The 10,898-nt window shown below is 41.7% G+C and overlaps 1 non-coding gene across 1 annotated transcript; it reads left to right on the top strand.

Annotated features, from left to right (window-relative positions):
* Window positions 1–10,060: 10,060 nt before the first annotated feature.
* Window positions 10,061–10,135, top strand: trnaa-ugc (transfer RNA alanine (anticodon UGC)). The gene has a single exon. It is a non-coding gene; the product is annotated as a tRNA-Ala (tRNA).
* The last annotated feature ends 763 nt before the right edge of the window (window positions 10,136–10,898 follow it).

The following is a 10,898-nucleotide window of genomic DNA, read 5'->3' as shown; positions in this document are numbered from 1 at the left end:
GTCTGTCTCTGACATTTGCAACATTGTTTCAATATTCAAATTCGATCTCCAGCTGTTCCACAGTAATGAACGTGTCTGGAGTCAGGACAACTCAGACAGACAGACAGGCAGGCAGGGTTTCTCAGCTGGTATCATTTTTATGGTATATACAAAGAAATGTCAATTGTGAAAAGGTAAAACGAAACGAAGTGCAGTTGGTTTGCAATCTTTCCAGCTTCAATTTGAAATAATTGTGTTAGCTGTGGTGTTGGCTAGCTCCTCCGAGTTGAGCACATTTTCTATGCCAGGCAAAATCGTTCCTCGCTAGCTCATTGTTATGGATGTATCCAAATAAATGTCACTAGAAAACAGCTTAAACAAATGCAAATGCAGCTACTTTGCTGTTATTCTGGCTGCACTTTCTGACGTACTGTAAGTTAGCCTTAGTTGGCTAGCTAGCAAGCAAGGGATAAGAACGCTGCCTGCCAGTATGTCAATAGAACATTTAGAATGAACGACTGGGTCGTGTCTCTAGCAACCGAACAGACCAGAACGAACTACCAGCCGGCTTGGGTAGCAACCCTAGATTTGTGTCGGGACTCTCGTGTTAGTATGAATAAATTAATCAAAATAATGTTTTTAATGAAAATATGTCAATCATTATTTGAAGAAGTTGGTAACCAGTTGTATAAAAGTGATAATGCCCTTGAAGCCGGTGTTTGGAGGATATATTGGCACGGTTTGACAGCCTTCGACTTAGTCTCGGGACTAACAACACCGGCTTCAAGGGCATTATCACTTAAACAAGACCCAGTCGTTCGTCTAAACGTCCTATTGCCATACTGGCTGGGAACGTTCTTATCCCTTGCTTGCTAACCAACTATGGCTAACTTAGTCACGTCAGCCAGAATAACAAGCTAGCTTAATTTGCATTTGCTTAAGCTGTTTTCTAGTGACATTTATTTGGATACATCCATAACAATAAGCTAATGATGCGCGATTTCACCTGTCATCGAAAATGTGTTCTCTCGTCAGGACACTTGTTCAGAGGAGCTAGTCAACGACACAGCTAACACAATCACTTCGAACTGAAGCTGGAAAGACTGCAAACTAGCTGCACTTCGTTTCGTTTGACCTTTTTTCAATTAACATTTATTTGTATATATCCATAAAAATAATGCTGAAAAGCTGCCTACCTTGTCTGTCTCATCCCAACCCCTACACGTTCATTACTACGTGACAGCTGTAGATCGAATTTCAATGCTGAAACAATGTTGCAAATGTGACCAGATTCAGGAAACTAGGCTTATGTCGCAAATCACGAAAAAAATATTTTATATCAGAGAGACAGATGGCAAGGTTTATGCAAATCTCCGCTATTGAAAACCAATTGCTAGTCTGAAAGAAATGGGAGATAATGTCGAGATGCTTTTTACAGCGGAGATCAAGTTTTTAAATTGTCGGGCTGGGTTGATGAGACGTGGATTGCGCAGTAAATTGGAAGTAAATAGGCATTTCAACGTCATAGCTTTACCTGGTGGTAATTTATGGAATAGAAACTGGCTGGAAAGCGGTTTTAACCCATCAACATCCAGGATTAGACCCACCTGTTGCATAATTTCCTATAACTCAAAGTATATCAGCACGGTGGAATTCAATACTATAGTTCATTCTTACTTAAGCTGCTTTTGAAAGCAGAAGTCGAAATGAATTGTTGAATTTCTTTTTCATAAAAGCAAGTTAGGTACGATGGTTTGGTTAGCTAAACTAGCAAGTCTGTTTGTTTGGTTACCAAGGCAACTACTGTCGCTATATGGTAAACTTGCTACCTACTTCAGTGGATGTTAAACACATTTCTACATGGAAATGAATTTAAAAAAAATGGTAACAAATGTGTTAAATTATAGCCATGGTATAAAAGGGACAATCAATTTGGGGCTCTATGCGATCTCTGGAAAATAATACAACTTCGTGGAAGGTAGGGTTCCACTCCGCTAGCGCCTTGTAGAACACACTTTTCAAGTCGTTCATTATTTTTGATAGAATGCATAGCCCCTTGTTGATTGTACCTTACATAGTGAATTAATATTGCATTACACACATGGCAGTTAATATAAAGTGTTACATTGCATTTGACTATTTCAACATGAATCATAAACAGTATGCGACAGGCCCATTTAATGGCATTTAGAAGCAGCATCTGCTGAAGCCAGAGGTGATGAGGCTTCTGTACCCAAACGTGGTGACAAACAGAAAGGAACGACATTTCCCCAAGGAAAGACATTTTCCCATCACATGTCATTAGAAACTCATTATGAAAGTGTGGCTTTTGGGGAAACTTTCCATCTGTCTGAATAAATTTGACATACCGTGTCCTTGAAAAGGCATCAGACCACTTGGAGTGGCAAAGACACGGGCTTCAGTGCTGTACTGTACTAATGTTTGAGTCGAGTTCATCTGGCATTCAGACTATGTTGGAAAAACTTAAAGGTGAGTTAGGACATAGTGGTGTCATCATTTTGGTCTGAGTGTCATTTGATTTTGAGGACATTCGTTGAAGCAGTGGACATTCTAAAGCGACATTGTTTTTTGACACCATTTTGACTTTGTTGTTGCCAAAAGGTTTTCTTTCATCCTCCATCCTCCTACTATTAAAATTGTCTTGGCCGACAGGATGGAAGTGAATTTAATGACAGGAATGTGAATGATCAGTGGAATCTTTTGAATGTTTCGGTTTATATCTTTCTTTTTGCTTAATTTAACCCAACATTTTAGCATGTTCTTGCATGTGGGAAAGCCTGGAATACCAGTTCAAGCTGTTTCTGTTTTGAGATATTACATGCAAAGAGAAGTGTTTTAGATGCGCTTTAATGGCTCACAGTAGCATTCTACAAGCTTCAAACTTGGGGAAATTCTAAGAAATTAAGTAATTCAAATGAGCAGGAAGGTATAATAACATATGGCATATGTCGACCCACGTACCAGTGACTGCAAAATAAGACATCATGCTTGGTTGATTCACCCTCGCTTGAATCTTATCTCCATTCTCTACTGTTTTCTTACAGGGCTATAGAATTGCTGAACCATAGGCTATGATAAGGGCCTTGGCTACGGAAGTCCCATATGTTCAAATGCCTATGCATTGCCCCAGTTACAACTCCCATTCTTTAACGCTGGCTGACTGGTCAGACATTGGTTCGTAGCTTTAAGTGTCTGATGAATCCCAAGTTGCTGCGGCCACAGTGGAGCAGTTGGCATCTCTGAGAGAATCGTTAAGGAAGCCTCTGCTCCCCCGTTTCCTGGCAGAGGCCCGGGGCTGGGCCACTGGGTATGAGACGACTCGCCATCTGCTGCATAACGCCAAACCTCACATGAGTCTCGTTAAGTCTTGCCAAGACTTCAAGCCACAGCCTCTCGGTATCACCACTCAGTACTCAATATAGTGGGGTTCACAACCTGATATCCCTTAGCACAAACACACACACACACACACACACACAGATCACTTTCCATTTGTAATAGAAATATCTATCGAGAGACTTATACGAAAGCAAGCAATCTTTGTTTCTATTTCCGTGAAGTTCCTGCTTCATGTGTAGCTCTGTATAATCCACAACTCATTTGACTTCTGCTGTACGCATTCCTCCTCCCCCTTCCTCAGTCCAGATTTGATAAGGATGGGTGGTCATTTTGCCAGGGGAACATTGGAAGAACTTACAGCATGTTTCTTACTCAAGTTGGTGATGGTAGGGAGGATTAGTAGAACAGCAAGGTGACATGCGAGCCAGCGGTCATTTGAATGTTTATTGGACCCTGGGTGATAATGAGGAAGGCTGACATTTACTTGGTGGCCATCCTGTTTTCCCCTTCTGGTCTTTTTCCAGCAAACTCAGACACAAAGCAACTGTCCGGTCTTCTACTGACATTGTCTCCATTCTTCCTTTGATAAAATATGCAGTGGCGATTTTAGCATGTATGTAGTGGAGGGGCAAACTCAACCAATTGTTTTGTAGATGCATGCCAGCGAAGCCACTACACTACACAACACTAACAATACATTAAATGCACTATAACGGTGACAAATGGTGTCCACAAACTGTTAGGGCCAACATAAAGCTGTCCTGACAGCGGTGCTTTCCTTTTAGCACCGTGGAGTGAATCTTTACCACAGCTACACCTGGGAATCAGCGGAGACTCGTCTGGCAGCGAAGAAGTTCGTTCAGCCTGATTTACTGCCTTTTTAAAAAATCATAGCTGAAATGGCTGACTTGCTTAACCATACACAAACATTATTACATTTATGTTCAGTAAATTCATAATGTTTGTTCTTATATATTTAACATTTACACTACTGTTCAAAAGTTTGGGGTCACTTAGAACTGTCCTTGTTTTTGAATTAAAAGCACATTTTTGGTCCATTAAAATAACATGAAATTGATCAGAAATACAGTGTAGACATTGTTAATGTTGTAAATGACTATTGTAGCTGGAAACGGCTGATTTTATTTAATGGAATATCTACGTAGGCGTACAGAGGCCAATTATCAGCAACCATCACTCCTGTGTTCCAATGATTACAGAGGCTGTAATCGCTGCCAAAGGTGCTTCAACAAAGTACTGTGTAAAGGGTCTGAATACTTATGTAAATGTGATATTTCATTTTTTTATTTATTAATTTGCAACAGCAACATAAAAACTGCTTTTGCTTTGTCATTATCTGGTATTGTGTGTGGATTTATGAGGGGAAAAAAACGATTTCATCCATTTTAAAGTAAGGCTGTAACGTAACAAAATGTGGAAAAAGTCAAGCGGTCTGAATACTTTCTTAATTTACTGTACACTTAGTGTTACTTTCTTAGCTACACTATACATATGTATCTCCCTGGCATATTACATCACTTCTGCAGCAGCATACAAGACATATTTCTAGACTCGCCGTTGTTGTGCTGTGCCCACTTGAACAGGAAGGTGGCGCGGCAGTCCTTCTTGTGGGCAAACTTCTCAATTACTTTGTCATCAAAGTCTGGCATTCTCTGGGTGAAGTCATGCTGGTTTGACAGCATGGCCAATACTTTCAACCTTTTCTGGCCTATTGTGTTGCGTCCTTTTAAGGGTGTTCGTTTTGGATCGTGTTTGATGTACCCTTAAAAGGGGGTTGGTCGTCATAAGGCCTTTGTAGCCTGTAATCACCTTCACGCATGGTCTAAAAAATACACCTGAAAAATGCCTGGGCAGGAGTCTGCTGACTCGTCATTGCCCCGCAGTGCTGTCTCACAATTGGCACACAATTTAATGCATACTATAATTCTGGCAAGCACGTCCCTATTCTCATCCATTCGTTGGTTGTGAAAGTCATGGCTCGTCTATATGTCTAGCTGAGCTACAACGTTTGATTTCCCCAGTAATCCCAGTTTAACAGCGCTGTCTACATGTGATGCACAATTCTCATGTTTTGAGACCCTTTCTGACACGTTTTAAATCCTTAAACCCACTTAGACCACTCACCCACTCCACCGAATAGCAGGCAGCGGAAGCAAAATTGTGATTGCTTTGCTTCCTTCCAAACCACTCATTGTTGAATTTGAAATGTACAACTTGTTGTGTAATGTTTATGTCCAATGGTCGATGGGCATCGAGACATTTTATCTTTCATTTCTCTTCATATTACAGGGATTGAAAATGATTTTCTAGTAGATTGTTGACATAATTCATGATGATGACTGCTTATCTAGCTAGCTAGTTTGCTAGCTAAAATGTAGAAGTATGATGTTGACATGATCAGTCCAATCAAAGCTACAAGGAGATATAACGTGATTTGACGTCATTCTACCTGTGGCCAATGACCTTGAGCTTTCTTGGACGGGCACTTCTACTGTAAATCTATGGCAGCACCATAGGGGATCTTGAAGTGCCTAGCTCTCCCGTAGATTCTGCTGTGATGTACAGTAGTGTCCACATGAGTGACAGAACCATGAGCCAATCACAGCGCAACCAGAGATGATTAACAACGCCTACCCTCTGTGCTTTCGCTGGCTGCCCCTCCACCACAGAAAGCACCTAGATAGTTTGAAACAGCTGCATTTTGGAGCTGCCTTACTCAAGAAAGAAAGGGAAAGGAAAAGGTCATAACTAGTCAGTTGCACAACTTAATACATTCAACTAAAATGTGTCTTCCGCATTTAACCCAACCCCTCTGAATCAGAGAGGTGCTGGGGGCTAAAGAGACCAAGTTTGTACGCTGCTTTATTAACTCAAAGATTTCTTTCAATACATTGTTTACTAAAATGTGACATGAATTAATGCCAGAATTACATGCAAAGCAGGCTAACTTTTATTTATTTTAATCAGGTGGCTCTGCCCTACCTGCCCTGAAAGACGGGTCTACACAAATAGAATGTCTATGTCTGTATTAATCATCAAACCTCTGTTAAAGGTTAAAACGAAGTTTGGACATCGTATTTGGGATGAATAACTGACCGAGTTGCTGAAGACAGTTTCTGGGACCCCCGTGTTAATTTTGTCTTGGATGCATGTCTTTTTCCCATCATGCACCAATGATTTGGAGCCTATATAGCCTCCGGATGTAAAGATGGAGAAAAAAAATCTGTCCTCTGAAACTGGCGCTGGATCAGATTTTTGTCTAGTAACTTACTGTGGTAAAAGTTAGGCCCAGGTGAGCAAACGCAGATCCTATCACAGTGCTACGTGCGTACGTACCTGTTTAGCTAGGCACCTTCTCCCCAGATTTGGGAGCTTTCAGAACAGACGCTGAGGAGGCCAACAACGTTGAAGGCAACATTACCATAACTGCATGAGTCTATCAGCTTAGCTGCTCCCAAATGCCAGATCCCTGTCAAGCGCGTCGCTGTCATCGCCACGTGTCACGTCTGCAGCTTTACTGCAAATTCATTAGCCGAGCAACTCTGAGAAATTAAATACGTTTCAAGTGTTTTTCTGCTTCCTCAGTATATTTCAATCTGAGCGTGGTTACGTAAGCCCAAACTAAATTTATCAACGCTCATTTTATGTAAAGCCTGAGCTCCCGGCGCAGCCTGTATGTGTGATAGTTGCTCAGAACCGGAGGATGCCTTTTGTTTCCCTTCGAGCCATTTCGTTTCTATTTTGGTCTGTGAGAAAAACAAGATTTAAAAAGGTCATGCTAATTTTAGTACGGGTTCTTGGAGGAGGAATATGTATGGCTTTCGGTTCACACTCGTGCAAACAATCAAAGCAGACCTCAATCATGTTACAGCTGTGTAGCGGATTACAGTCGAGTATGAGTGAATGAGGTGAACGTTACATCTGCACATGCTGCATGCCTCTGTGTGTGTGGTCATTGTTGCATGCATTTATACTTCTCTAGCTGGAGAAGTGCTCTGTTTCTGCAGGGAGCTGTTAGCATCCCTCTCCTCTCTTTCTTTCCTCCTCTCCTCTCCTCTTCTCCCCGCCAGTGAAGTCTGGCAGATGTCAGACTGAAATGTGTTAAGGTCATGTATCTCAAACAAGCAGTGACAGCACACAACTACCTCAGCTTAGCCAAGACTAGCGAAGGCTGCTATCACTCTTTCAGGTGTTCAGTCAGTGTGCCACTCAACGGCCATTCAACTCACTCTTTTTGACCGATTGCCAATTACAATTCCCAAGTTATCCACAATAAGGACATATATTTATTGATATTTTTTTGTGAATAATGTTGTACCATATGTTGCATTTCGTGTTCATTTTCCACAGATACTGTATCGGTTTAGAATGACTTACCTGGTGATTTTTTTACTGTCCTGTTCCCCTGTAAAGGGCATTAGCAGGTGATCAATATCCAGAACCTTCTCTTTTGTCGGGCTCATGCCATGGACTGAGAGACACCTTCAAAAGGCTTAGTACATTGTGCAAACCAAAGAGCATACCACTAGAATGGTGTGTTGACATGGTGAGCTGATAAGCTCTGACATAATGCAAGGGCACATACTGTATTCCCATCATTCAAAACATGTAGTTCTTTACCATTTATGGCAGTTTAAAAGCATAATTTGTCACCATAGACCAGGGATCCCCAACTAGATTCAGCCGCAGGCTGATTTTTTTCTTGAGCGGATGGTCAGGGGGCCAGAACATAATTACAAATCATTTGTAGATTACAAAATGATCCCAAGAAGCCCAAACAGATAACATTTGACTAAAACCTAATCATTTCGAACCTTGGTTACATTTGTATACAATCACATATACAGCATCTCTCTATTACGCATGGAAATACTTTGGAGCAAATTTCCAAAATTAAAATCACTTGGAGCTGATTTGCTGGTGTTTTTATAGTCTTTTATGTCCGAAAACTTGGGGGGCCAAACAAAATCACATGTGGGCCGTCAGTTGGGGAACCTTGCCATAGAGAGTGACAACTTGCTACACAGAAGGATTTTATTCTTGCCCTGCTAACAATAATGAGTAGTTAGTTCCCGGTTTTGTCTAGTTCCCGGTTGGTTTTGTCTAGTTCCCGGTTGGTCTCGGGGACGTCCCCGAGGATGTTTTTAGGACATTCTTGGGACATTGTGTCATGGTCCCCTTGAGGTTTTGTCTAGTGCCTGGTTTGTCCCAAGGACGTTTTGAGGATGTTTTTATGGAGTTCTAGGGACATTGTGTTTTGTCTAGTTCCCGGTTTGTCCCGGGGGACGTCCCGAGAACAAACCAGGAACAAGAAAAAAGTCCCCCAGAGAACGTTCCATTGTAACCATCACACAATGCCCTAAGGACTAGTCAAATGAACCTCCTGAGAACATTCTAAAAAGGTCCTGACATGGTCCTCAGTGACATCCCCAGGAACTTACAGAGAACTCGACAAAGGTCCCCCAGAGAAGGTTCCCTTGGGACCATCACGCGACGTCCTAAGGACTAGTAAAACGAATGTCCTAAAAAGGGCCTGACATTGTCCTCAGTGACGTCCAGGGAACTTACAGGGAACTAGACAAAAGTCCCCCAGAGAACATCCCCCAGAGTGCTGGAATCAGGACGTTCTCAGGACGTTCATTTTGCTAGTCCTTAGGATGTCGGATCGTACAGTGAACTAGACAAGGTCCTCCAGAGAACGTTCCCTTAGGAGCATCACGCAATGTCCTAAGGACTATTAAAGGACTATTAAAAATTAACTAAAAAGGTCCTGACATGGTCCTTAGTGACGTCCTGGGAACTTACAGGGAACTAGACAAAGGTCCCCCAGAAAACAGTCCCATGGGACCGTCACGCAACGTTCTTAGAACGTTAGCGGGATAACATCAAGCCGAAACCTTTAAGGGACCTAATGGGAACGTCACCGCATGTCCTCAGGACATCCCCTGTTTGCTGGGTATGCACTTTACCTGGGAATCCAGTGGCAGGTTTTGATTGAACCAGGTCTTAGCCTTTATTTCTTCAAATTCTGTGCACAACAGAAAGTTTAGCCTTTTCCATAAGATAAATGTCTCTTTCAAAATGGAGGAGATATGGAGGAGAGCTCTCCTCTGAATCAGTCCTGGAATCAGACTAGCCCCTTGCCAGTGTATGTTTTTTGCTCCAGACAAACCATACTGGCAGTTACCATGACAACAAACATAATTTTCCCTTCACACGTCACCCAAATGCATTTCGCTGCCAGAGCAACACAGCGCCCTCTCTCTACGTACAAACCGTTTCACTTGGCAGCGTCCTCTAGAGACAAGGGAATAAGCTCAGACAGAGCTCCTGCAGACAATTGGAGCAAAACATCACGTGTTACATAACGCCTACTATCAAACTGATGTCTTATTTGCAGCCATTTCATTGATAGGCTGTGTTGAGCCCAGAATATTACATAGTCATCTCAAAGTGCACACATGAACGGCTAAACATTTGGATCGACTGCACTTGATCATACACAGACTCATTCTGTAGGTAACTGCTAAACATATTTCTAGCTCAGCACGTTAGAACGACAAGGTGACCACAGATGACCTAGTTGAATTGACATTGCAGTGTAATGTATCATGATGTGTGTATTGAATGTTATTGTCTTTAACATAGATCTTTAACGATTAAAAAAAAAAGACTGGTATATAGTTAAGCAAAGTTCATAGCCTCCCTGTGGCTCAGTTGGTAGAGCATGGTGTTTGCAACGCCAGGGTTGTGGGTTCGATTCCCACGGGGGGCCAGTACGAAAAAAAATAAACAAATAATAATAATGTATGAAATGAAATGTATGCATTCACTACTGTAAGTTGCTCTGGATAAGAGCGTCTGCTAAATGACTAAAATGTCAATTTAGTTGCCTTATTCAAGCCGCAATTTTTGAAGAAAATGATTTTGCCCAACATCCTTTTTTTTCTCTCCCTCTTTTCTTTTGCCACGGTAGACAGGGAGTTAAAGGAGTAAAGCCACCTCATCATAAGCACTCCTCACATGACCTAACAAAACATGTTTTTAATCCATCCAAGAATAGACTTCTCCCCAACCTTGTGGTTATCTTGGATCTGGTGGGATTATAGAACAGTAAAGACATAACAACATACTCCAAAGCTCTGGCTGGCATATCAATGCAATAGTCCAAGACCTCCTCACTGGGCCTTGACCTACCTTTGGCAGTTGACCTGTTACCACCTAATCCCAATCACACAGAGGTGCCATGATGAATGTACTGTTGTGAGTTGATTACAGATGTTATGAATTCAGTGTCAGGGGTTCAACCACAGACAATTATATATTGTACATTAATGGGCTTAACTGTCTGCCTGTTCATCACATAGTACCAGATTGTTCCAACTTTATATGAATGATCACAATTTGTAAGCAGTTAACAATGTATACTTACAATGTAATTACAATGTACTTGTTTATTTAACTATCCTGTAAATGCATGATTTTAGTGTCTCAAAGTGGGAGCACATTCTTTTCTGTTACCTTGGGTACCACCTCTT

The sequence above is a fragment of the Salmo trutta genome, chromosome 29 (genome assembly GCF_901001165.1).
Source record: "Salmo trutta chromosome 29, fSalTru1.1, whole genome shotgun sequence".
Classification (NCBI taxonomy): domain Eukaryota; kingdom Metazoa; phylum Chordata; class Actinopteri; order Salmoniformes; family Salmonidae; genus Salmo; species Salmo trutta.
This window is presented reverse-complemented; position numbering and strand designations above follow the sequence as displayed.